This window comes from Palaemon carinicauda, chromosome 40, assembly GCF_036898095.1.
Source record: "Palaemon carinicauda isolate YSFRI2023 chromosome 40, ASM3689809v2, whole genome shotgun sequence".
NCBI classification, from domain to species: Eukaryota; Metazoa; Arthropoda; class Malacostraca; order Decapoda; family Palaemonidae; genus Palaemon; species Palaemon carinicauda.
Genome location: NC_090764.1, coordinates 55,231,233 through 55,258,732, shown reverse-complemented (window position 1 = coordinate 55,258,732; position 27,500 = coordinate 55,231,233). Strand labels below are relative to the sequence as shown.

General features: G+C 33.5%; 1 protein-coding gene across 4 annotated transcripts in view; it reads right to left on the bottom strand.

Moving 5' to 3' along the window:
* LOC137632043 (histone-lysine N-methyltransferase PRDM16-like) overlaps window positions 1-27,500 on the bottom strand; it is a 285,040-nt gene that overhangs the window by 10,893 nt on the left and 246,647 nt on the right. For 2 of the 4 annotated variants that reach the window (XR_011042006.1, XR_011042005.1), the window contains exon 4: window positions 23,193-24,314. The exons of the other annotated variants lie outside the window; for them this stretch is intronic. The gene's annotated coding sequence lies outside the window, so the exon portion shown is untranslated. Of the gene's footprint in view, window positions 1-23,192; window positions 24,315-27,500 lie in introns of those variants that run through there. 4 annotated transcript variants of the gene reach the window in all.

The window sequence follows — 27,500 nt, the reverse complement described above, 5'->3', positions numbered from 1 at the left end:
TTGAAATACTAAATTTTACTGAATTCTATGGCATAAAAAGTCAGATTCACGTTCAATATCTGCCTCTGGAGAACTTAAGAGTTTATCTAAATAACGACATCAAAGCTTCAAATTTATAAGGCACTGCTTTTGCTTAGGCGTAAATTGTCACTCATATTCTTTTTCGGAAAAATCTGAGAAGATAAATTCGCCAAAAAAGGGATGAACGGGATGTTTTATTCAATTACTGATCGGTTAAACAACGGGGCGAACATCTGATACAGATAAATGGTCCCATTTCCATTTTCTTACAGCATCTCATCACGACCACGACGGGTGTCCTTCGGAGCCTCAGCAAAGGAACCTCTAAAATCCACGATCTTACAAACATGGTAAAGTAAAACTGGTATCACATCAAATTCATCAATATACATAATGACGCGAAGCTTAAAATTAAATTAACGCGGTTATATGGATGATTCTTGTATCACTTTTCTAAGATTATAACTAATTACAAATTCCAAGAGGTTTTTCGTGAAAACCTCTAAAATGAAGAATTGGAAACTGAATTGAGGTAAACACAATTGAACAGGTAACCTTAGTTTGAATTTTAATAGTATTCAATCATAATGCAAAAAGTCTCAGCAAGAAGAATGTGAAAACATTGCATACCATGTGGAGAAGTAAAAGTTAGGTGGTTAGGACGCCCTCGTAAGTCGCGAGTTGAAGAGAGTGAAAATGCATGTAGGTGTAATTGCATGAATAAATGGAGAAGCGTGCGGGGCTGCGCGTAAGCCAAAGGGGTTGTTTGCAATTAGGAAACAAACGCAACAAATCATGACTGTGCCATAAATCCTCCTCGTTGAGGCGACTATAAACAGCAAAGCAATAGTTTCGTGTAAACTAGCTTTAGCATTGTTACACAAATATCCCCCATCAATACGATAAAAACAATTTTAGAAAAATCTTGGTCAAATTTTATTTCCCGAGTATCATAAATGTTTCATAAAATATATTTTCAACAATAGATTTCCCTTATAGTAATCTCTAAACAAAAGTTTTATCCACCAGCTGTCAACAACTAAATTCCTCATTTCCTTCGTTTTTCATATAGCAATAAATAGAGTTCAGTAAAACAAATGATATTTGGTAAGAATTATAGACTAAACGTGTACATTGTTAGTGAAAGGCTCTTCAACCAAACGATGGAAGTTTCAGTCTATATATATATATATATATATATATATATATATATATATATATATATATTATATATATATATAATCAGTCTATAATATATATATATAATATATATATATATATATATATACAGTCTATATATATGTAAATATATATATATATATATATATATATATATATATATACATATATATATATTTATATATATATATACATATATATATATATAATTATATATACATATATATATATATATATATATATATATAAATTAACTAACTCTTTAAGATGTGTATTCTTGACATACACACCTAAAATAGAAGTTTGACTCAAAAGAATGGAATAAAAACTCTCGGCAGTGAGTAGTGCAAACCATTCCAAAATAGCAATTACATGTTAAAACAGCATTCTTTTGATAAGAGCTATCCTGCTACATAACAGAGGATAAACGTAGTGATGTTACAGAGTATAGTTATATTCAATCATAAAAAAATCTATGTAAAAAGAATTGGAACAACAAACGTAATAATTTGCTTGGTTGCATGAACTTGTAGTGTGATTACAAAAACTAATTGTGTAATTATAAGCCCTAGAAGTTAAGATTAAAGGAACCATTACTTATTGCTCGAGGATACAAGACGAAGAAAGATACAATTATGAGGAAAAAGGCAAGAAGTAATTTAGTAATGCAACGATAAAAGAATATACATACAAACACACACACACATATATATATATATATATATATATATATGTATATATACATATATATACAAATGCATATCATATATATATATATATATATATATATATTTATATTTATAAATATATATTATTACTTGAGCACGATATTGTGTTGAAATTCATCAATATAGACACACATATATGTATACATACATATATATATATATATATATATATATATATATATGTATATATATATATATATATATATATATATAGAGAGAGAGAGAGAGAGAGAGAGAGAGAGATATATATATATATATATATATATATATATATATATATATATATATATATATATATACATAATGTATATCCATATCTATAACAAAATATGGGCCAGATAATTCAATGAGATGAATCACTACAATGAAAAGAGGGTCTTAACACAAAGCCTGAGATTTTTCATTTCAAAAATAATACAAGATAAAAAAAAAGGGGGGGGGAATATTATAGTCAGCATGACTCGTGTAAGACAGAAAAATATTGAGCCCAAAATGAACTATTTGAAAGGTTTCATTTCCTCAACATAATTAGTGTATGTAATGAACTGGCATCATTGAAAGTGAGGAAAATAGTTGAGAATAGAGGAGAAATTGGTGGAGAGAGAGAGAGAGAGAGAGAGAGAGAGAGAGAGAGAGAGAGAGACTTCAAGCGGAAAAGTAAAAAAGCCAAAGAGCAATTACATCGTGCTACCTTTAATCCAATCATATTAAGGAATAAAAAAAAAAATCACAAGAAAAATTCTAAAAGATAACGTTTGGGCTCACATAAAATGTGAAAACTGAAATTAGAATAAAAATGTACGACATCAAACATCTCAATAGCAGATGGTTAACAAATGTCTTGTAATATGAGGTTGGCTGTAAATTGTAGAAATGGATTTAAAAGAAGTAAAAATTAGGAATGAGAAGGAATGAAACCACAAGATGACCTTTTCTTTTTAGTGTTATGCCTGTTATCACTTGGCGATTTATTGTCTTCTTAATCGATATCCCACATGGGTATAAAATAAAATAACAGATGGCCTCAATAAAAAAAAAAAAAAAAGTTATTTCCTCCAAGGATGGGGTCATCGAGTCTGTCACGATAGCTTCTCTGCCTTGAGTGGTGGTGCTAAGGAGTCTGAAAAAAGCCCTTTTTTATATCATTGTTTTTCCTGTTGATAAGGGTTCTGATCTTGATAAAACCTTTGCATAATATAGATAGAGCAATGACGGATTTCTTGTTTTTCGTTGATCTTTCATTCTCATAGAAAATGAAACTGCCATATATTTTTGTCGATTATAAAAATACACACACACACACACACACACATATATATATATATATATATATATATATATATATATATATATATATGTACATATATATATATATATATAAAAGAGAGAGAGAGAGAGAGAGAGAGAGAGAGAGAGAGAGAGAGAGAGAGAGAGAGAGAGAGAGAGAGAGAGAGAGAGAGAGAGAGAGAGGTTTTAACATAATTAAACCATAATTATCTCTAAGGATGTTTTTCACTATCATTATCCATTTCCCATTTTATTTTCGATATTATTATATGTTTAAATCTAGGGATAATTTGATGCTTATATATAGCTGAAAGTTACCCCTTTGTCAGATTTCCAATCAGATAAAAAGACAACCAAAACTTTCAAACCCTCTCCTTCGATGACTCATACTAAAAGCGAAACTCTCCCTGGAAAGAGAGAGAGAGAGAGAGAGAGAGAGAGAGAGAGAGAGAGAGAGAGAGAGAGAGAGAGAGAGAGAGAGAGAGAGAGACCTTAGCAGATAGCCACCGAAAAAAAAAAATAAGAAAAGGCGATATTGGGGACACGGTTGATAGTGATCCGTGTCAAAGAACACCAGATCGGGAATGACCGAATAATAAGATTATTTTTATTGGAGCAATTCAGATGTTGTAATCGCCGAGTATAAACATGGATCGGCAGAAGCAGACCGGGTACGAATCGCTTCGAATCCGGACCGTGATGAGGATTTATTGAGTTACGCAATGAGGTGCGTAACAGATGGTGATCGTGACGAAATTGATGATGACTTTAATGCGACTACCTTTGACTCTAGAAAGTCTTAGGCGGGTGTTAAAGGGGAGTGTGAAAGTGCTACTTGTGGTGGTGCTTGCTTGGCTCGGAGTTTATTTTAGGTGCTTCTATTTGGATGCGTCAAGCCCAAGGGCTTTTATAAAACTATGAAAAAATACTCTGCAGCTTTGCTTTATTTAATGTAGTTTTCTCAATTTTCTCCTCTTTCTTTTACTACTGTGCTAAAATTGGGACCAAGTAAATATCGAGAAAATATCACGCATATATGCATATACTGTAGATAAATATACAGTAATGTATATATATATATATATATATATATATATATATATATATATATATATATATATATATATATATATAAAGTTATATTAAAACAGTTAAACACTAAAATTCCCTCTACATTTAGAGACAAATATGATGAAAGTAACTTTATTATTATCGTCGTCTTATATTGTTTCTTTATTCAAGTCTTGGACAGGGAAACCACACACACTCTCGAGACCATCATTTCATTGTCACCTCTACCAACTTATTTTTCTTTTTCTATAATGATCTAGCACACAACTAATCTACAAATTGCAATTGAATTCAGAAAGAACTAATGCTGCCATAACTGCAAGGATGATAATGGTAACTGGGTATCATAATATTTAAATTAACTTTTACAATTCATTGGTGGCCTTCGCAACATAAAAAAAAAGAAAAAAAATTGAGTAAGGCTTCAATTTATTTATGGATTGAATAATTGTAAGAATTGCTGTCGCAATTTAGTATTTCCGATGCGTCCCATTCATATCTCGGAGAGAGAGAGAGAGAGAGAGAGAGAGAGAGAGAGAGAGAGAGAGAGAGAGAGAGAGAGAGAAAAAAAAATTACGTATCAATACTGGAATATTGTGAAATCTCTGGGGCAACACAAGCAAGGAACAAACTTTGCCGGTCTTTATCAACATGAAGAAACGTGTGCTAATTTGATATGTGACTAATGGATTCAGGGCCTCAAGTGCTAAGTGTCATTTTCTAACAATCTCACGCAGAGGTCGGTAGCCAATGTGAAGGAACTGAACAGTCTGGTGTGATAGCTGAAGATGAAACGGAATTATAATGTCTCTTCCAAAAGCTATTATTGGTATGCCAACATGCAACTGTGCTCAACCTCTCGCCTGAATAGCAAACTATCAGAAAGAGTCGGCGCTCTCGCATAATAATTCCGATGGCCACAAGAACGATAGGTCACGCATTTCGACGGCATCCCAAGCCATTCCAGGTGGAGCACAAATGTACTCTTCTCGTGTCCCAGAAAAATAATTGCAAGCAAGTAATGAATATATTCAAATCTGAGAGTAAGTTTTGCTTGAGATCATACAATTTGTAAATTTAGATTATTTACTTCACTTCTTGATAAGTTTCTGAGGTTACCTTAAATCTCTATAAAATAAAGTATTTAATAAAATCCAAATTTTGGGTATTGGCCTTGAATAACAATTCCATACGTGCAGGTCTTGAGTTTTATTTCCAAGACACCTGTAATTTCCGGAGCCCCACAAAATAACTTTAATATCAATCATATTAATAAACTGAAGTACTAGCCTGGGCCAGGATATGTAATTTCCAAGTCAGCCGACCTTCTAATTGAAAAGTTTAATCATACTATATTGGTCTGTCAGTGGTTCTCTCAACTCGACTCTATTTTCGATATATTTCAAAGTATTCTCCAATATATATTCTGAGTGTTTTTTACGGGATTCATAACAAATACTAAGTGAACTGTGGAGAAGCCTGTTTACAAATGTTTATCCCCATAGCCAAACACATGCAACCACATATATTTCTTTATACTGTGCACTATGACTATGTAGATGCAGAAGCATGCAAGAAATGGCATACTTGTGTTTATTAATATTTGCCCTTGATTATGCTTATAGAGTAATTCAAACACCCTCATTTCATTTCTGAGATTGTTGCATTCTTGAATCTATCATTTTCTCTTTCAAGTTGAAATTTTCGCACACTGTTTGTAGAACGTTTGTCGTAGGCTATTGATTAGTTTAATATAATACTGTGATAAAATACCTATAAAACTTTTATTCACAGAGTTCAAGGTTTCACTCATAAAGCATCATATTAGTAAAAGTTTTCTTTCCAGCATGGACTCCCAAATATCAGTACACGAATATTTTTGGACTCCTAGTCCACAAATATTCGTGTAAGGTTGTATTCGGGCCTTTAACGTACTCCGTCGTAGCACGAAGGACTATTAACTGTTCCAAAATTTTGACCACTCATGGCTCGTGGTCGGCGATTACGGGGAATGAAACTTTTTTTTTTCAAGTGAATTATTATGATAAAAAATTCTCCTTATCAAAAGTAACTCTTATCCACAGTGTTTGTTGATAGTATCCTAAGCATCCCAAAGCATAAAGGCTAGGCCTATAAGCGTTAGGACAAAATCTACAACCGAATTTCTTTGTAGGCGAATAGCCATGGAGGTTCTATTGTTCGCTTTGAAACTTTGATTCAAGTTTAAAATGGTAAACCCGTCTCATTACGGGCTATTGATCTTCAATAGATTTTTTTTCTTTGTATCAGCATAGAAACCAGACAAACGTACCATGGAAGTTTCACTGTGGTCTTATAATTCTGCCGTAGCCTACACTACAGTGGTACCCATCGTGTAGATGAGTTGCTCATCTAGATTATGAGCCAAAAGTAATGATAATAGTCTAATCTAGGTCAGTCAAACCTCTCATTCAATACCATGGGATGATATGTTTCCAAATGTTGGATTTTGTTTCTGTATGACATTTTCACTTAATTCAACAAAGATCATAAGTTCTTCAGCAGCTATTTATGATGACTATATTTAACTATTTTTTTTTACTTTTTCTTGCACCTAGTAGCTTTGAGAACTACCTAAATTACTTCAGATACTTCTCCTCTTCATTTTTCTTCATCTAATTTACCCTGAATAAATGTAAATGAATTCATTCATTAACCGAATTAATAAATTTATAGATATGTATATGTATCGTGTTATAAAGATTTTATAACCATTTCTGAATTACTGAATACATATAATTACTTTCCCAAAAAGTATACAAAACAAGGTACATAAATGTGGTATCATGTTTTCTGTGAGGAAAGGAAATTTTTTTTTTTTTTTTGTCTACTCAAGATACACAAGGCTATACAATGCAACTGAATTAAGTTCAAATCGAAATAAGTTTATGAATTCTTAGTTTTAATTCCTAACAACTCATCATTTCATCAACCTTAATTGTTAATAAAACATATCTGTTCAAAGAATGACATGCAAGATCTTGACAATGAATATATTCAAGTGACAATCACGAATGCGACATGTGCGTGAGGGAAGGTCCGGTCCACTTTTCAGCTTGGCTAGAAGGCATTGTCATCTTGGTCATTACGTGTGATGTCATTTTCTCTCAAATTATCTCTGCTGCCATATCTCCTTTCCAGTAGAGGCAGGTCTCATGAAATCGATTCTTGAAGATTAATCTTTTTGTTGCGAAAGCATGTCATTGTCGTATAAAAAAATGGACTGATAATGATGTATGCAATGACAAACCATGTTGCCGCCAAAGTTATATCATAGCAAAAAAGCTTATTCGTCTGAAAATCATTTAATATAATAATATTTAAAAGACAAAATTAAATAAACAGTTTCCTTGAGATACATTCATGGCAACGGCATTTGCCATGTTGCGAATATTCTGATATTCATGTAGCTATATTATTTGATAAATGAATTTTTGCAGAAATAAAGTGAAGTCCTTTAATATTGGTATATATAAAAATGCGTATTTATGTAAAAAAAAAAATCAGATCTATTATTTTACCTCACATACGCGGCATTGTGGTGCCTGGGTACGATTATATCAAAATTCTCTTTGGGGATTATCTTGACCAGTTCTTCCCCTGATGTAAACCGACACGCCTTCTGCGGTAAGTCCTGTGTACATATCATCGGCGCAGATAATATAAACGAACCAACGAGAGAGAGAGAGAGAGAGAGAGAGAGAGAGAGAGAGAGAGAGATTTCATTTGCGCTTGCAGATGCTCTTCCTCTGCTACAGTGACTAAAGTCCTTTAGCTTAAAGCGGTCGTGGAAATCATGCCACTCTTCGTCCGGTTCTTGAGATAGCGTAAGCTGTCATTGCTGTCGTGCAAAGTTCTTTAACTTGAAGCATTTCCGATGTTAATACATAAATAGGATATCAAAAATATTCCTGTGATAAAAAAAAATAAATAAATAAAGCTACCGATATCAAGACTAGAGGACTTGGATACTAGTTTCTTCTTGATAAGTTTCTTTTCCGTTATACATCTATTCTCTGCTTTTATTCTCATCAATAGCGTTTTCTATGCAATATAAACTTTCTGGCGTCGTAACAAGAGTAAAATCAGAGGGAGAGAAAGCAGTGAAAAAGAAGATCCCCTAACAGAGCATTCTTCTGTCTGTTCATAATTACGAGAAAACAACGGAACGCATCTGGCTTTATCAGCTCGGATGCTTATCAGCAGCTTCCATCTCGCCACTGAATCTCTCTTCTGCACATCTTCAGGGGAAGAAAGGCACAAGCAACGCTGATTTTGTCATTCTCATCCCTAACAGCAGTCGGGTCACAACAGAAGTTGCCAACAGGTGGCCATAAGGTAGATTTCTGCATTTACACGAAACAGCAGATGGCTCTTATCGACTTGTTGGGCCAGGTTCTTATAAGATATGAGAGGCGCTGCGAACCTTGAGGTAATGGGTTAAATACCAGCATCGTTATAGGGCAAGGCGATACCCAGGTCCAACCACCGTGATAGCTTTTGATAATGGCTAGATTCAAACCCGTCTCCTTCTCGTGGGAGATAAAGGGTTTTTGTTGCAATTGTTGAGAAAGAGCGTGCAGAGCTTCTGGATGGCATCTGCACTTAGCATTACATCTATCCGAGTGTATATAATTTGACCCTTCCCTTCCCGTTTTTTTCCTTTTCCTTCGTATAACATTTGACCAAATATGCCGTCAAGTCGTGAATGAAAACCCATTTCTTGTGACGCCCAAAACTGTTCGATTGTTCACCTCCGGGGTCTTAAGGTGAGATAAGGGAACGTAAATCACATCAGAGAAGCCCCTTTTTTCTGTTTGTTTTTTTGTGTGGGTTTGGCCGGAATAGGAAATCACATCTTACATTTTCAGATATCGTATTTCAATGATTCCTTTACTTTGCACTTAGCATCTCTCAAATTTTGTTTTATCACTGTCTCCATCTTAGTTCACTTAAACTATTATTATAAGGTTTGGTATATTAAACGCTCAAAAACTCAACACTCCGAGCGTTTCTCATGCAAATGGTTGGATATTTTATCTTTTCACGCCCTTCAATAGTCTTTCATAAGGTATGAGCCCCGCAAAAAAAAAAAAAAAAAAAAAAAAGTTTACATAGCAAATAACCACCATCTAGAATCAGCATTTTTCAAGGACCACCTCACTATCAAAATTTTATTAATTCTATGTATTCATATATCTATCTTACCTATCAACGTATTGTTTTCTGTCTTTCTCACATATAATTATATTCCCCAATATTTTCTGTATGTTACCAATGATTCAAATAAACTTTATCAATTGTAAACTTCGTGAAAATTCTTTCCTTATTGTATTTTTCCTTTCACTACGACCCTTAAAATGTAACATGAATTACTTCGAAACTTGTTTTCCATTTTTAACATTAATTCTCTTTAATATAACAATGATAAAATGATATCGACTTTTCTGGGAGGGAGCAATGTCTATTACCATAACATTTCAAGAAATACGCTTAAATAAAAAGTAACTATAGCCTGAGCTTACAGCTGCCCGTCATAAAATATGAAAATCTCTACTTATACGCAAAAAGATAAAATAAAGCTTTCTCAGTATTAGTCAAGCGCAAGATAATGTCAATAACCCCATAACTGAGTATTTTCATTCGAATGAATAACATCTTTCTTTCTCTGTTATTAAAAAATCAGACTGTGGGACACCGGAAAGCACCAAGGAGGACACTGGACCACACGACCACAAAGTAATTACCCCTGCATCTGTTGACGTCTAGTAATTGCGCTGGAGTGTAAGTTCGTTCTGGTTACCTGACAATTACGACGCAAATCAGCGATATGATTACCCATGAAATAACAGAAAGCTATGAGCTGAAAGCGAAGGTTGACTTATTACGACTGACAATCAAAGGAATACAACCAGTTTCTCTTGTGAGACTATAGACTTTCACTAAGGCACTCATGACTATCAGAGTAAAAAAAAACAACTCTGAAAAATAATCAATATGTAGTACTCACTTATAGGCTAAAAGTTTGGATAAAAAAATGTTAATTCAAAATAAAGACAATAGATTAAAACATGAATTAATCCTATTCAGACTTATTTCATTATCAAAAGGCAGTGCATGGACGACTAAGAAAAAATTATTAACGTTATTACAATTTTCCGATTGCTTGTGCTTGTTTGAAGAAGAACAATAGGAGTGAAAGAAATAAGAGAAATATTGGGGAATGAAAAGTGATCGTAGGTGAGTATTATTTGATACATTTCCAAAATAATGAAGAAGTAATATCAAAACTTTGAAAACTGTAGTGGATTTTTTTTTCTTTGAAACCCGGTTTTCATGAGAAAACAATATTCAAAAATTGCTACGTTTATAAGCAGACCAACTATGTGATATACTTATTAATTCTCCAAAAGAAAAAACGTAGAAACTGGAAACTGCTAATTAGTCTCTGAATTTAAGTAATGCACACTGGGTATGAACTTACAGCTTCTACCCTCTTTACTATTAATGTCATTTTCTAGACTGTCATTTTCGAAGATATGTGTCAGTTATACTATTTTATAGATTGGGGTGACAAACACAAGGGTCAAAACTAAAGTTGATCGAAGTCCATTCATACTCAAGTTTTAAAAAATTCAAGCATACACGGAAGTGCTGGACTTTTCTTTACCTCCCATGTAGAATGAGCAATGAATAACTAGATTTATCAGACATGGACAGATGCATAGATGTTTTGGTCTTTTTTCATTCATGGGGCATCCTATACCTTTCACTCCCGATAGTCTTCATGCATTTGTTGAATTTAAGGACAATGCAAAAAAGAAGTACCGTAATGGAAAAATTATGACAGTTTACTAATAATAAAGAAGCAACTTTAAAGTTCTATCACAGTACTTCTACAAGCTAAATATACAAAATTGGTAACTGATTTCTACTTAGACATATCAACAGCAGCAGCCACGGCAATAATGCAACAAGCTTTATTCACTGTGTGTGCTACGGTCAAAGAATCCCCGTTTATATATTCGTCTCTTTCCAAATAAGATGACACAACACTGACATCGCACAGGATGAAGATGGTGATGCAGTGACAACAGTGTCACTCGATAGTACTCGTCATTGTTGAAAAATGACGAGAAGATTCTCCTCTGATGCCTTTTGGGCGCTTCGAGGGCGAAGATCACTCTCAGAATGAGGGAGAGAGAGAGAGAGGAACCGTGCAAAGGGCTAACAACATAGGAAGAAAACAAGTGTTTATTTGTAAGAAGCAAAAAATAATAATAAACACTTTTTTTTATTGCACAATATAGTGGTTTTTCTATACTTTTGATACTTTTTACTCGAAATATCTTTGATAAAAATAAATTAAATAATCTCAAAATTTCCTGGAGAACCATGAACAAATTGTAATGAAAAGTATATGAGCGTCATCTGGTATTATGATAATACAGACACCGATATTTGAATTCTCGATTAGAGATATAATACTTATATTTGTAAATATTCTTACCATCTATAGAAATAATAATTAAACCTTTGGAATATGTAAATTTAAAAAATATATATCACTAGTATCATCTTTGAGAGCTGAAATAAGCTCAAGGAATTTTATGCCATCTTAGAAGCCTTTAGGAATATGCATTGAGTTGATGAAAAATTTTCGAAAAGGAGATTAAGGAGATATATTCATTGCGGAACGTGCAGTCTCATTCTTACAACATTTTTCTTACTTTGTTATTCGTTTGTCGTCGACAGAATATTGAAGCAAACAATTCACCTGTTCGTTGTGTGAGCAACGTTTTTAAAACAAATAATCTTTTTATAATTACTGTCTACGAAAGAAACTTTAAAAAGTTATTATAGGTTCCGATAAATGTTAACAAATGCATTCCTATTTCAATTCTGAATATAACTGATTTTTGGGACCTGTCGCAAGTCATCGAACTGACGTAACAGTTGAACCATTGCCTACATACTTTACCATTTTTTTCAATCCTATTCACGGACGGACATGGAAAGGAGAGAGAGAGAGAGAGAGAGAGAGAGAGAGAGAGAGAGAGAGAGAGAACTTTGAAGTATTGTGTTATACTGTATTATCCAAAGACAAGCGTATATGGTACATCCAACTAAAATCCAAGAGTGAAATTGGAAATGATATACCTCAGGCGTGTATATATATGTATATATATATATATATATATATATATATATATATATATATATATATACACACACATATATATGTATATATATATATATATATATATACATATATATATATATATATATATATATATATGCATATATATAAATACCGATATATAAACACACATTTAGCGGGAGCCGCAATGATCAAGTAATGTTTCATTCTCCTATTATTTCTTATAAGCAGTAAGGCGGAATGCCTGAATGATGAAAAACTAATTCATAAGTGAAATTCTCTTTTTTTTTCTGTAGGATCCAATAAGGAGAGGAAAAAGAGTAGAGCATTATGTCTTTGTACTACAAAGTTTAAAATTAAAGTAATGCAATAAATAATTGGATATATATATGTGTATATATATATATATATATATATATATATATATATTTATATATATATATATATGTGTGTGTGTATATATATATGTATATTTATATATATGTATATATATATATATATATATACAGTATAAATATATATAAAACATGAGACATTCTTCACACTGGCGCTAAAGAGTCAATGAATATTTGGAAGGGATTAGGGTGAAGAATGTTTTCGAAGGTGGAAATAAGAAAGAGACTGAGAAGGGGGGGGGGAGGACGGAGAGGGAGGTCATCTCAGCAGGAGGTAAAGAAGAACAAGTTCATGGTGAAGATTCAGTTCGTGTGGACGACATTGCAGAGGAACGATTTGCCTGTTGATTTGCCAGGGTGGGGCGGCCTGGATACAACTTGTGGGCTTCGGGGAAGAAGAATTCTAAGAAAGGATGCAGGAAAGAATGCGTCAGCGTACGTATGCACAAGAAAAGGCGCCACGGAAGTAGGAATAGTATTTTATAACAAGCATGGAAGGTGTTAGGAACTTATATTAACGATATATATTAGAGAGAGAGAGAGAGAGAGAGAGAGAGAGAGAGAGAGAGAGAGAGAGAGAGAGAGAGAGAGAGAGAGACTAATATCCTAATATTGGACGATAATTAGATTTACTTATTGTCTAATATTGGGAGAAAGACAGATATTAAATGAGTTAGAAAGATATATAGAATTAAACAGTCAAAGATCCATTGCTCGAAATGTGCGTTTAATGAAACAAAGATAATAAGTCTTCAAAAATATGATTATTCAAGTGATTAATAATATAAACATGGTTAATTACACAGCCTGTTATAGGATGTGAACTATACTACAATATAATAGGGTACTAGAACACTCATGTATCAATGCTTGGTTTATCGACATAAGTAACCTTCAGCAGGGAGAACTTTTAAAATCTAGACTAGATATTCAGTGAGAGAGAGAGAGAGAGAGAGAGAGAGGAGAGAGAGAGAGAGAGAGAGAGAGAGAGAGAGAGAGAGAGAGGACATGATCTTAAACAAAATTAGAATAGTTAATAACTTATAGACTCTCGAGGATAATTGAAGTTTTCTTAAAGAAAATATGGTACTTGTCATTGAAATTCGTAAACAATGTTTTTCAGTAAATGGCAAGAAAAGTATTAACACTGATTACAAGCTACAACCCTAGTTGGAAAAACAAGATGCTATAAGCCAAAGGGCTCCAACAGAGAAAAATAGCCCAGTGAGGAAAGGAAACAAGGAAATAAATAAACGATATAAGAAATAATGAAATATTAAAATAAAATATCTAAAAAAAACATTAACAACATTAATACACATAATTCCTATATAACTATAAAAAGACTTATGTCTGCCTGTTGAACATAAAATCATTTGGTGCAACTTTGAACTTTTTTAAGTTCTACTGATTCAATTACCCGATTAGGAAAACCATTCCACAACTTGGTCACAGCTGGAATAAAACTTCTAGAATACAGTGTAGTATTGAGCCTTATGATGGAGAAGACCTGACTATTAGAATTAACTGCAAGCCCAGTATTATGAACAGGATGGAACTGTCCAAGAAGATCTGAATGTAAGGATAGTCAGAATTATGAAAAATCTTATTTAACATGCATATTGAACTAATTGAACGACGGTGCCAAAGATTAATATCTAGATCAGGAATAAGAAATTTAATAGACCATAAGTTCCTGTCCTAGAAATTAAGATGAGAATCTGCAGCTGAATACCAGATAGGAGAACAATACTCGAAACAAAGTAGAATGAAAGAATTAAAACACTTCTTCAGAATATGGTGATTACCGAAAATCTTAAAAGACTTTCTCAATAAGCCAATTTTTTGGTGCAGTTGAAGAAGACACAGACCTAATGTGTTCCTCAAAAGTAAATTTGTTGTCGAGAATCACACCTAAAATTTGAAAAGTCATACAATATTATAGAAACATTATCAATGCTGAGATCCGATTGTTGAAGAACCGCTCTCCTTGACCTACTTACAATCATACTTTTGAGATTAATAAAAGGAATGGCCAAAAAACAATCGAGAGTAAATTAAGCCTTTAAAGAACAAAACCTTTTCTTAATCAAAATGAGTAAGAAAAACTTCCACCACAAATAAGGTAAAGAATCACCCTTAAAGGAAATTGGACAGATAACAATCGTATAAAGCACCAGACCAAATTGATCCGAGGTAAAAATGGTGAGTGTATGTACCTGACTTGAAGCAAACAGGAATGAAAAGACTAATTTCAATACAAATAAGGCTTTAAAGGCCCTAGTTCAAGGTAAATTTTGATGTAATGACCCCCATACTTGGGGTAAATTAGGTAGTAAAGACCTCTAGATCACTGCAATTTATTTGGGGAAGTGAGGGCCGCCAGTTCAAAGCTCATTACGTAAAACAGGACTTTTAGATCAAGGGAAATTGGGCTGTAGAAGCCACCATTATACATTAAAAAGAAAAGAGTTCTATCGTTTGTCAGTAAATACAAGACAAAAAATCATAAATAGAGTCAACACTTCGATTGACGCGTGAAATATTGACCAGATTATAATGACAATTTCTATTTAAAAATCATGACATCCTAAAATCAAAATGTTCGACGACTAGCTATCCTTAATCCTAATATTACATCTATATTACCTTGTCATCTTTGAAACTATCCCCAGGCTCTCATCAAAAAAATTCTAAACAAAAATATTTTTAGGCGATTCCTCACTTTAGAAGCCTACAGATGATGAAATGATGGGGTTCATCTGAAGGCTTTTCTTTTCTAAGCGGGCAAAAAACAAGGAGAAGTGTCAAGAAATTATAATTATTTGTGTATCAAAAATTACTCGTTAGTAGCAAGTATACATATAATACAGCTCGGGACGTGGTAGCCGATTGAAAAGGTCCCTCTGTCGATCTGCTGCAGATTCGCTTAAGCTCGTTATTTTCTACTAGTGTCTGCAACCTCACCATCCTTATGAGCTAGAGATGGAGGGTTTTGGGGAGCCTATGGGTCTACCTGCCGCATCCTCAGCAACCAATGCCTGGCCCTTCCTGGTCCTAGCTTGATGGAGAGGGGGCTTGGGCGCTGATCATTTTGACTGGCCAGACAGTACAACATTAGACCCTTCTCTCTGGTTACGGTTCATTTTCCCTTTGCCTACACATACACCGAATAGCCTTGCTTATTCTTTACATATTCTCCTCTGTCCTCATACACCTGACAACAGTGGGATTACCAAACAATTCTTCTTCACCCACGGGTTAACTACTGCATTGTATTGTTCAAGGGCTACTTACCTCTTGGTAAGGGTAGATGAGATTCTTTAGCTATGGTAAGCAGCTCTTCTAGGAGAAGTACACTCCAAAATCAAACCAGTGTTCTCTAGTCTTGGGTAGTGCCATAGCCTCTGTACCATGGTCTTCCATTGTCTTGGGTAGTGCCATAGCCTCTGTACCATGGTCTTCCATTGTCTTGGGTTAGAGTTCTCTTGGTTGAGGGTACACTCGGGCACACTATTCTACATTATTTCTCTTCCTCTTGTTTATGTGAAGTTGTTATAGTTTATATAGGAAATATTCTAATGTCACTATTCTTCAAATATTTAATTTTTCCTTGTTTCCTTTCCTCACTGGAATATTTTCCCTGTTGGGGCCCTTGGGCTTATAGTATTCTGCTTTTCCAACTAGGGTTGTAGCTTAGCTAATAATCAATATATATATATATATATATATATATATATATATGTATATATATATATATATATATATATATATATATACATATATATATATATATATATATATATATATATATATATATATATATATATATGACCAGTCTCTAGGGCATTATCACTGCCATTCATAAGTGACCTTTAAACCTTTATAATTAGTTAACTTGTAACTGATATAAAAAACCTATTGAGTGAAGAGAAGCGAGATGTGTTACATTTTAAATATACACAAAAATCCATAGGATGCTTATTATATAAGCAATACCTTAATGGCAGTCGAAAAGTTCATTGATAAAGAGCATCTCTCCCTCCCCTCTCCTCTCTCTCTCTCTCTCTCTCTCTCTCTCTCTCTCTCTCTCTCTCTCTCTCTCTCTCTCTCTCTCTCTCTCTCTCTCTCTCTCTACCAAAGGGATATGATAATGTATGGTTAATGATTCTATCATATCTCCGATGATGAATTTTGATGATGGGAATCAAGACCGCCGTATTCCTTGGCCATTGTTTACTACGTCGCGATGACTTAGTCTCTCTTCCTGTACAATAGCTGGAATGGTTCCCACATATGTATATGAAAGAGAGAACGTATGGTTTTAAGATATGAACAGGGTTAGTAAGGAGAAAATATTGTTTTAACATCAACTGTTTCTTAATTTATAATAAATTCCTACTGAGTAGTTAATCACATGGCGGATGTGAACTTTAACAGTTGTTTTTCTGCTTATATGAATATGTAATACATTCAAAATGAAAGAGGACTGCTATAGTGGCCTGAACATTAAAATATGTAGTTTTAAAACAAAAGTCAGCGCAAATCATTTCAGTTTGAGATATATATATATATATATATATATATATATATATATATATATATATATATATATATATATATATATATATATATATATATACATACATCAGTCTATGTATAAATACTGAAAATAAATTATTTTTATATGTACGGGTGAAATCCACATACAATATCGTGTGCAATAAAAAATTCTAAAAAAAAAAAAAAAACAGTTTTCCTTAGAAAAAGTATTTTTCAAACTCATCCCCAAGATATTTTGAATAGAAAATATAGTAGTAGTAGTAGTAGTCGTCATTATTATTACTGATTGTTACTACTATGGATATCATCAACTATTGCAGACAAATAAAATACTATTAATAACTTAAAATTAAAATTTCTAAAACAAAGTTGCAAGATTGACACTTTTATAGTGACCCTATAAACCATCATTAAAATGAAAAGAACTTAATTTGGGTGTAAATACTAAGTCTAACCTTAATCGGGGCATGAATCCGCCCGTTGATGAAAGAAGAATGAAGAATCATACAGCTTCCACACACAAACAGAAAACTAATAAGATATTCGTTTTTCCATTTACCTTACCGGCACACACACATGCATGTATACTGTTCATACATATATATATATATATATATATATATATATATATATATATATATATATATTTGTACCTCATGCTTGGGATCGAACCCTACCCCCTCAAATGAAAGGCCAGGTTGCTTCCAACCATGCCACAAGAGCCTTAAATCTATTTCTATTTGAACACGATATTGTGTTGATTTTCATCCATATTGACTCATTAGGGACAATTCCAACTAAAAAGCTATCAATTGTGTCACCTAGTAGGCCGGGAAGTCGGGGAAAATTCGCTGGTAAGAGACTGATGTTTCGCCAGGTAAATCCTGAACTGTAGTTAGCAGTTAGGTTCCGACTTCTTTTGAGTCTCTGGTGACATGGCTGGAAGCGACCTGGTCTTTAATTTGAAGGGGCTAGGGTTCGATCCCAAGTATGAGGTAGAAATTTATTTCTATTTGAACACGATATTGTGTTGATTTTCTTCCACACACACATATATATATATATATATATATATATACAGTAAATATATAAATTATATATATAAATATATATATATATATGTAAGAGAGAGAGAGAGAGAGAGAGAGAGAGAGAGAGAGAGAGAGAGAGAGAGAGAGAGAGAGAGAGAGAGAGAATCACTGCTATAATGAAGCTATGCCATCAATATTACAAGGGAGTTAGTTCACACAACTTTTATGTAACAAAAACTATAGAGTATTAGTTATTGGTCTTTACCATCATTATAACAAAAGTTATTTCCAGCAATAATATCACCTTTAATATAAATGCAATATGAACAGTAATAACAATACTTATCACTTGTAAATTAGAGACATCATCACAAGCACACCAATCTTATTAACGTTCGATGGAATATATTGTGTACTGTAGGTAGCTTCTAATGTTTTTGGTATGAAATAAAGCTTTTAAAAGTGCTTTAGGTAATCAAAAATAATAATCTTAAGTTCTTATATGCAAAATCAGGTGCAACTGAGGTGGAAAAGTTTTAATCTGTAATATATATTCCTGTGCTTTCGTTTGCATTAATTATCAATTAAAATTGTAGTTGCCGTGTCTGTTTCAACGTTAACTCTGCTATTTATTTATATTACCTCTTTTACCTAAACACGACCTTCACGCGTGCCTGTAAATCACAAGAGGCAAACGTGTCTCAGAAATTCTTGGAAATTAAGTAAATAATATTATATATATACATATATATATATATATATATATATATATATATATATATATATATGAACACACACACACATATATATAAATTATATATTTATATAGATAGATAAAAACACATATATACTCATACAAAATTATATATGTGGGATAACCCTGAAATAGGAATACCTGACCAACGAAATAACATGCGTAGTACAAGAGGAAATATGCCATCGGAGCAGGAAGTCCTTAAAATACAGTATTGCCTGGCGTGGTTCGTCTCTAGCCTTAGGCGTGGGCGTGGTCTAGACTCACCCACGCTCGCGCATCCCCACCCATGGATATCATCCTTATCCCCTTCCCCCACTAAGAATTCTCATGTCTCTTTCTATCCCGCGCGAGTCCCATATTGATGATGAGGATTCAATATTTCCTAATTTAGATCCAAGTATTATATCAAGGTTACACTTTCAGGTTAAAGGTGAACAAAAATATAATTTTGGCCATAAACTTTGAAGTCAAAAGTAAAACAGAAATTTAACTTTAGCAATAATTTTTGAGTTATAGAATATAAGCACTTGTACACTAAATGGATTTGGTACAGAGTGAAGACAAGGTCTTACTAAACTGTGAGAGGTTTAACTAGAATTTTACTTTGACGACAAGTATGAACTAGACGAGACAAACACTTCAGATTTTCAATAAATTACCGACCAATAAAGGAATAAGCAAGGTGGGGTTAACAACAAAGGTCAAGGTTAAATTTAAAAATCTGAAAATATCGTTCCCAGTATTGGTAGCACTGTTTCACAGATCTCATTTTATTGCCAGTGTCCCGGAAACAAAATTCTTTTGAATAACTTGCTTGCAGACGAAATATTCTTTTCTTTTGACGGTTGACTTTGTGAGGAAAATTATTTTCAAATTTCCTATTCCAAAAAATAAGATAATCTTTCTGATAAGACTAATTTTCCCAAAGATGTAGTTTACTCTTCCACTTCAGATCTCTTCTTTTTTAGTTTTTTGTATGTGTTTGTTTACGTTAAAAAGTCACTATTACTTTATTACAAGTTTAGTAACATATGTACTATAATGGCGTGGTATTTTTTTCTAACGGTGGCATCAAGATTTATTTTCATAGCACGCTAATTAGGTATTATTATTTAAGTTCGTAGTTGGTATACCAGCCAGTTAAGTCAAATTTCGGTCTTCATATCTATTTCCCTCAATTAAGGTTGGGTAATTGTACTTGAGCCAAATTGAAAGATATTTTTAGCATTGAAAATGGGTGTTTTTAGCCTAAAGATTTAATGCGCTGAGATGCTCAATTTAATTTCTTGTTTTCCCAGATGCATCGTCTGGCTTAAATAACACTTATTACTAAATGCATCGTATGTATCCAAAATTATTTTGCTCTAATGGCTATTTTAGCAGAAACCCCAGTCTTCTGGAAATATCGGTAAGTATAAAATAACTGTATAATAGTTTTCCAAATTTATGCTAGGTGGCTTTAGTTTTTTTTTTTTTCATCTTTCTTTCTTTTTGTTATCACATTTTATTATGGATACCTAATACACTAGACTTTATTCTTTAAGCTACTTCATTCTTCTCTAAGAATCTGCTGGACTGAGGGTTAAGTCCAGCTCAAGCCCGATAGTTTCTTGAGGCGAGTCATCAGCAGCCATTGCTTGGTCCTCCCTGCTCCTAGCCTGGGTGGATAGGAAGTGTGGGCGCTGATCATGTGTAGCCTATACATGGTCAGTCTCTTGGGCATTGTCCTGCTAAGGGATTGTCACTGTCCCTTGCCTCTGCCATTCATGATTCACCTTTAAACTACACTTAGAAAGGTTGTTTAAATAATGTCTTGATATCATTTTATCATAACTTTCGATTGTTGTTTCATAAAGATACCAGCACCTGATTTTAGAAAAAAATTAGTCACGGAAACATAATCTGAATGATATACACCTAAAATAACTATAATTTGTGAACAGTAACAACTGACCGTGCTGATCCCAAGATAAAATAAAACGATAGTTTACAAAATTAGATAAAAAAGATACCTCCTCATTAAACTTTATAAGATATCTAGTAGACTGGTTAGATATACGAGTAACAATACACTGGGGACTTTCCCCCAGACAACGACTTCGCTCAAGTTTTCCTTAAGGTGGGGGTTGAGGCGGGATCCATCAGGTGGCTTTGTTCCATCCGTTCGTCCTTCTGTCAGGCCCAAGTAATCACACATAATGGCTAAGTGCGTCCCTGATCTACTTTCATTATCTACTATTCCGCCTTCCCGGGAATTTCCAATTAGATGTAATTATGAAGACGCAAACGATACTCATTTGCAGGCCATAATGATTGCCCATTCGAGTTGAAGGATAATCTCCAAAGTATAAATCAAAGGTATATAATGTTACAGCCCCTTAATTATTTTTAGAATTGTTCAAGTATATATCGACTATTAACTTTCCTAAAACAAAAATAACAAATTTTGTTTTTTCAACAATATACCGATAAATATATCTGAACACTGTTTTGAGTTAATTCATAACTAATAAATAGGAATGAAATGTTTTCCTTTTATTTTTGTTAACTAAATATCAAAGAAATTATATCACCTATATGATAGAAAACAAGAGTCGGGCTATATATATATATATATATATATATATATATATATATATATATATATATATACATATATATATATATATGTGTGTGTGTATGTATATATATACATATATATATATATATATATATATATATATATATATATATATATATATATATATACATATATATATATATATATATATATATATATATATATATATATATATATATATATGTATATATATATATATATATATATATATATATATGTATATATATATATACATATATTTTCCGGTCACGCACAGCAGCATAGCCAGACGTATAACTACTCGGTCCCTCGGAAAGAGGAAGAGGGAGTAGTCATATCCTGAGCTGTAGTTAGGAAAGGGAGTTGGGGTGGGAAGAGTTGAATATTTGTGTGCGAGTGTGTGTGTGCGCATATCTATCTAAATATTTAGCAGTTATTTTCGACGGGACGCGCACACTAATATAGAATAATGTTCGCTGATTTCATCTTCTGTTTATTATTATGCAAGCCTATTATCCTGTATCAATTCTTTTTCGATGCGCACAGTACAGCTATTACGTTGTAAAGTAAATGATCTTACTAAGAATTGCAAATGCTTCCATTTTTTCAAGGCGTACTGAATTAAATAACTCTGGGATCGACAGGTGGTTGGTCCCCTCTAATACAATGGCGCGTTCGCCACAACTGCTAAAGGCAATACTTTAAGACCACATAACTTATTCTGGGAATATCCTTGGCACTTTTCCACTTTAGGAGTCTTTAGCCAGTATACTTCACCAAATATTTAAATATTTTATGACTGCTGAGGCAGAGACCTTTGATCTCCTACTGACCACTTCCCGTGTTGCCAATCGGGCGTTCTACATACAAATATGTTATGGATCTCTGAATCGTTTCACCTTCTGTCTTAAAGATCTTTCCAGGTAATAACTTGGCTCACTGTGCTTTTCATTCTGAAGGCAAAACAGGGATCTTGTGAAATGATAGGAAAAAATGCGGGCAAATCTCTCCAATTACGGTGTAATTACGCAGGTGTGACCTTTGGTTTAAAATTCCAGAGAGCTTTTATCGTACTATTTCAGCTCTCCCTTCAATTAAAAAGCTACAAAAAAGAAATATGAAAAGCATTCTCAGCTTACCACTTACCAAAGCTTTTCATTTCTCTTTCCTTTGCCTAGATATTGTAACGCAAGAATGTAATCTTGTCTACCGATCAGCCTTCAGGACGGATGATGGAGCTGTACCGTGGAATATAAGCCTAAGATACCCGGTCATTACCTGTCATATGGAAAGTCTCAAATCTGAATCCTTTCAATTTTTCGTCTCCTGATTTTAACTCTAAGCAAACTGAATATCTGAGGTAAAGAATAGTTATGCTGTGCCTTTACAAACTCTTATTATTTTTCATACGGTTACAGTTTCTATAACCTTCTTTTAGCTATTTTGATGACAATTCCATTGTCTATTGTTTATCTGCAACAATAAAAAATTTCATATGAATTTTCTCTTGAAACTTGGAAAAATATTATAGAAATTCTTTACCCAATAACATCAAAACAGCATCAAAATATCTCGGGGCGTTCTTAAAACACGAGATTAAAAATTCATTGGTTAAATTTTTTCTAGCACAAAGGTATTTTTTTTTTTCAGAGGTGAAACTACTGTAGAAATAGGCAGGAAATATGATCTTAGTCTCCCTCTGTTAAATATCATGATGGTGATTAATCAATTAAAGTGACAGCAAACAAACATATTATGCACTTTGTACCAATTGCTTAAAACTCATTGTTATGAAGCTTTTGAAGAAAGACGAAAACAAGAGGATACTCATTATCATCTATCAAGACGGCACTAGAGTCCAAGGTCAAGATAGGTCAGATGGGGAGCTGTATCAAGACAATGCTATGCCGCTGTCCGCCAGTAATATATGAAGCATAGAGAGTGATAGAGCACTTAAGCACCAGAGCATCTAGCCTAAAACTCATTTCTGATAACTGGTTCTCTCTCACCTCCAGCTCCCTTTGAAGTCATTTCCAAATCCGGGTGCTCCTCTGTTTGTAATAAGGAGAGGGCCAATACTCGGCTTAGCTTTCAAGACCTGAGAGAAGATGAGCTGAAGAAGGTCCTTCTGATTTTGCAGATATGACTACAAGGATAAACTGTAAAATAGTTGCATAAAAATCTTCTCGAAATCTTGAAAGGATGGTGGATGCTTAGGACTTATCTCGAGGAAGAGAAGTAGGTGTAGGAGGAATAGGAGGAGGAAGGCCCCCTCCTTGAGGAAGGCTGCTGCTCCCGACTGTCCAAACCCTCAGGCTCCCGGATGTTGGGTGGGGCTTCTTCATCCATGCTGGACCCCACTCGCACCATCTACCACGCCCACATACCCACCCATACCCAGCCTACATCTTGCCCACGCCACATTTACATCTCTCTCCTTCCCATTTTGAAAATGCTTTGGCAACAGCGACTGATCTCAGTTCCTGAAGGAGAAAAAATGCTGTTAGTTACTTCTCCAGGATGAGGTTTTACTAAAGGAAATCAGATGGAGCAGGGAATTTTGAGTCATCTTTAATGAAGATCCGTTTATCATTTTGGACGAAAAGAGTACCATCAACAGCGCTTTAGGAAAATTTGGTCCATATTAATTAGTTACGGACAGAATTGTGGAATTAGTGTTTTTCTTAAGTAACAACCCTTTTTTCCAACAACTTTGGCACCTGTTATACCTAACATTATCATTGCTGTTCTATGATCTTTTATTATCATTAACATTTTTTTTATTTCTAACGTTGTTGTTGCTTTTGTACAAATGCACTTCCAGTTTAAAATAAACCTGAAATTCCAAAAAATAAAAATAAACATTTGCATTCTTAACATGAGGAACATTTCAGAGACTTCTACATACATTGATATTTTTTTTCTAAACTTCTGTGTACATTGAATAAAATTTACAACGACCGTATAATGATTAGCTAATACATAAAGGTAATTCGACTTTTATATCTAAAAGACTTATGCAATTAGACTCGTGAAATCATGTTAAACTAGCAAAATAAATCAATTATTAACAATATGCCAGAATGAATAACACACACACACACATACACACACACTCACACAAAAGTGTACAATCAAAACACAAACAAGTAAGCGTGTCAGCATTAAAAGGCATCTGTGATAACTCATTGGCGCTATAACCTGCCTTAACCTGTGAGATTGCATGAAGCATTTACATTTATCCATTCTAGACCAATATGAGCAGCATTCTGACCATAAGCCTGGAGGATCCCAACAAAATATCTAGGTTAAAGATTTCTAAGCATACGAGTTTCGAGGAAAAAGTTAAATTCTTGGATGAATTCTCAATTTCGGTAATTTTCCTTCGCTCACTATTTAATTGATTCCAGTAATGCTGTCAATCCTATTGGTCTTTAACTTGTATGTCAAGCAGGTAATAACATATATAACATATAATACACACACATACACTACGTATTCACTGACAATGATTTAATAAATAAATAAATATATATATACTGTATATATATATATATATATATATATATATATATATATATTATACATATACATACATACATATACATATATATAAATATTTATATATATATGTATATATATGAGGAATAGACAATGCCTTAATATATATATATAGAGAGAGAGAGAGAGAGAGAGAGAGAGAGAGAGAGAGAGAGAGAGAGAGAGAGAGAGAGAGAGAGAGAGAGAGAGAGAGAGAGAGAGAGAGAGAGTACTAGGGAGTAATTTGTTAATAATCGAGATTGAAAGTGGATATTATGTGTGTGCATATATATATATATATATATATATATATATATATATATATATATATGCACTAGTCCACGGCAGAAAAAAGGCCTCAGACATGTCTTTCCACTTGCATCTGGTTATGATCTTTTTGTGCCAGTCCACTCCCGCAAATTTTCTTAGCTCGTCAATCCATCGTCTTCTCTTCCTTCCCCAGCTTCTTTAACAATCTGTAGACCCATTCTGTTATTATTAATGTCCATCTACAATGCCATTCTCATTATATGTACTGCCCATGTCCATTTATTTTCCTTACATGTAAAAATATCCTCTACTTTAGTTTGCTCTCATATCCATGTTGCTCTTGATGTTATTCCCATCATTATATTTTCTACAGCTATTTGAAGTGTAACTAGCTTATGATCTCGGGCTTTAGTAAGGCTCCAAGTCTCTGATCCATAAGTTAATACTAGTGGGACCCTCGATTCAATACTGTTCTTGGCATTTTACTTTTCATAATCTCATTTACTTTACCAAATGCTCTCCATCCCATGTCTGTCCTTCTTTTAATTTCCTTTCGTGTCGTGAGGAAACACTTACTGTCTGTCGTACATACATACATATACCAAAGGCACTTCCCCCAATTTTGGGGGGTAGCCGACAACAACAAGAAACAAAACAAAAAAGGGGACCTCTACTCTCTACGTTCCTTCCATGCCCCCTGTGGCCGCGGGGGCATAAAACAATTAGAATAGCGCCAACGTTATCCCTGCGTGTCGTAAGAGGCGACTAAAAGGGACGGGACGAGGGGGCTGGGAACCCCCTCTCCTGTATAGAAAATCCTGTGAGACAGCAACTGTCTGTCGTAAGTACGTATATTTATTAACAATCTCTACGGGCTGGTCAATAACTCTTATTTGTTGTTTTCTCTACACTTATATAGAAAATTATCTTAGTTTTAGTCATACTCATTTTCCCCTAAATTTCTGATTTCTCTATTCAAATCTTTTATTATCTTTTGTAATTCCTTCCCTGATTCACTAAAGACAACTATGTCATCTGCAAATCTTTTTAAGTTCTTGAGCCATTCTCCATCAAAATTAATTCAACGTCTTCTAGGCACGCTGCCAATAATTTAGGAGAGATGGGGTCTCCCTGCCTAACTCTACTTAATCGAAATTTTCTCACCATCTTTAGGTAGTTTTAGGATCTGAATATATATATATATATATATATATATATATATATATATATATATATATATATATATATATATATATATATATATATATATATATATATATATATATATATATATATACATGATTATAAAAATATATGTTCTCTAGTCATAGGTAGTGCCCTAGCCTCTGTAACATGGCCTGCCATCGTTTTGGGGTAGAGTTCGCTTGCTTGAGGGTGCACTCAAGCACATTTTTCTATCGTATATCTCTTCCTCTTGGTTATTTTTGAAGTTTTTAAAGTTTATATATGAGAGATGTATTTCAATGTTGTTACTGTTCTTTTGAAATAATTTATATTGTTCATTAATTCTCTTGTAGTTTATCTATTTAATTATTTCTTTTCCTCACTAAGCTATGTTCCAAGTTGGAACCCTGGGGCTTATAGCATCCTGCTTTTCCAACTAGGGCTGTAGTTTAGGAACATATATATATATATATATATATATATATATATATATATATATATATATATATATATATGAGCAAGCGTGCGCGCGAGTGCGCGTAAGGATAGAGATAAACAATTTCTAAACCACTTTCTGTGTTAAAAAAGAATAAATGGGGAAATCGGGGAAATACCAACAGCAACAACAAAAACAGTAATAACAACATTAATGATACAAACGATAGTTATAATTA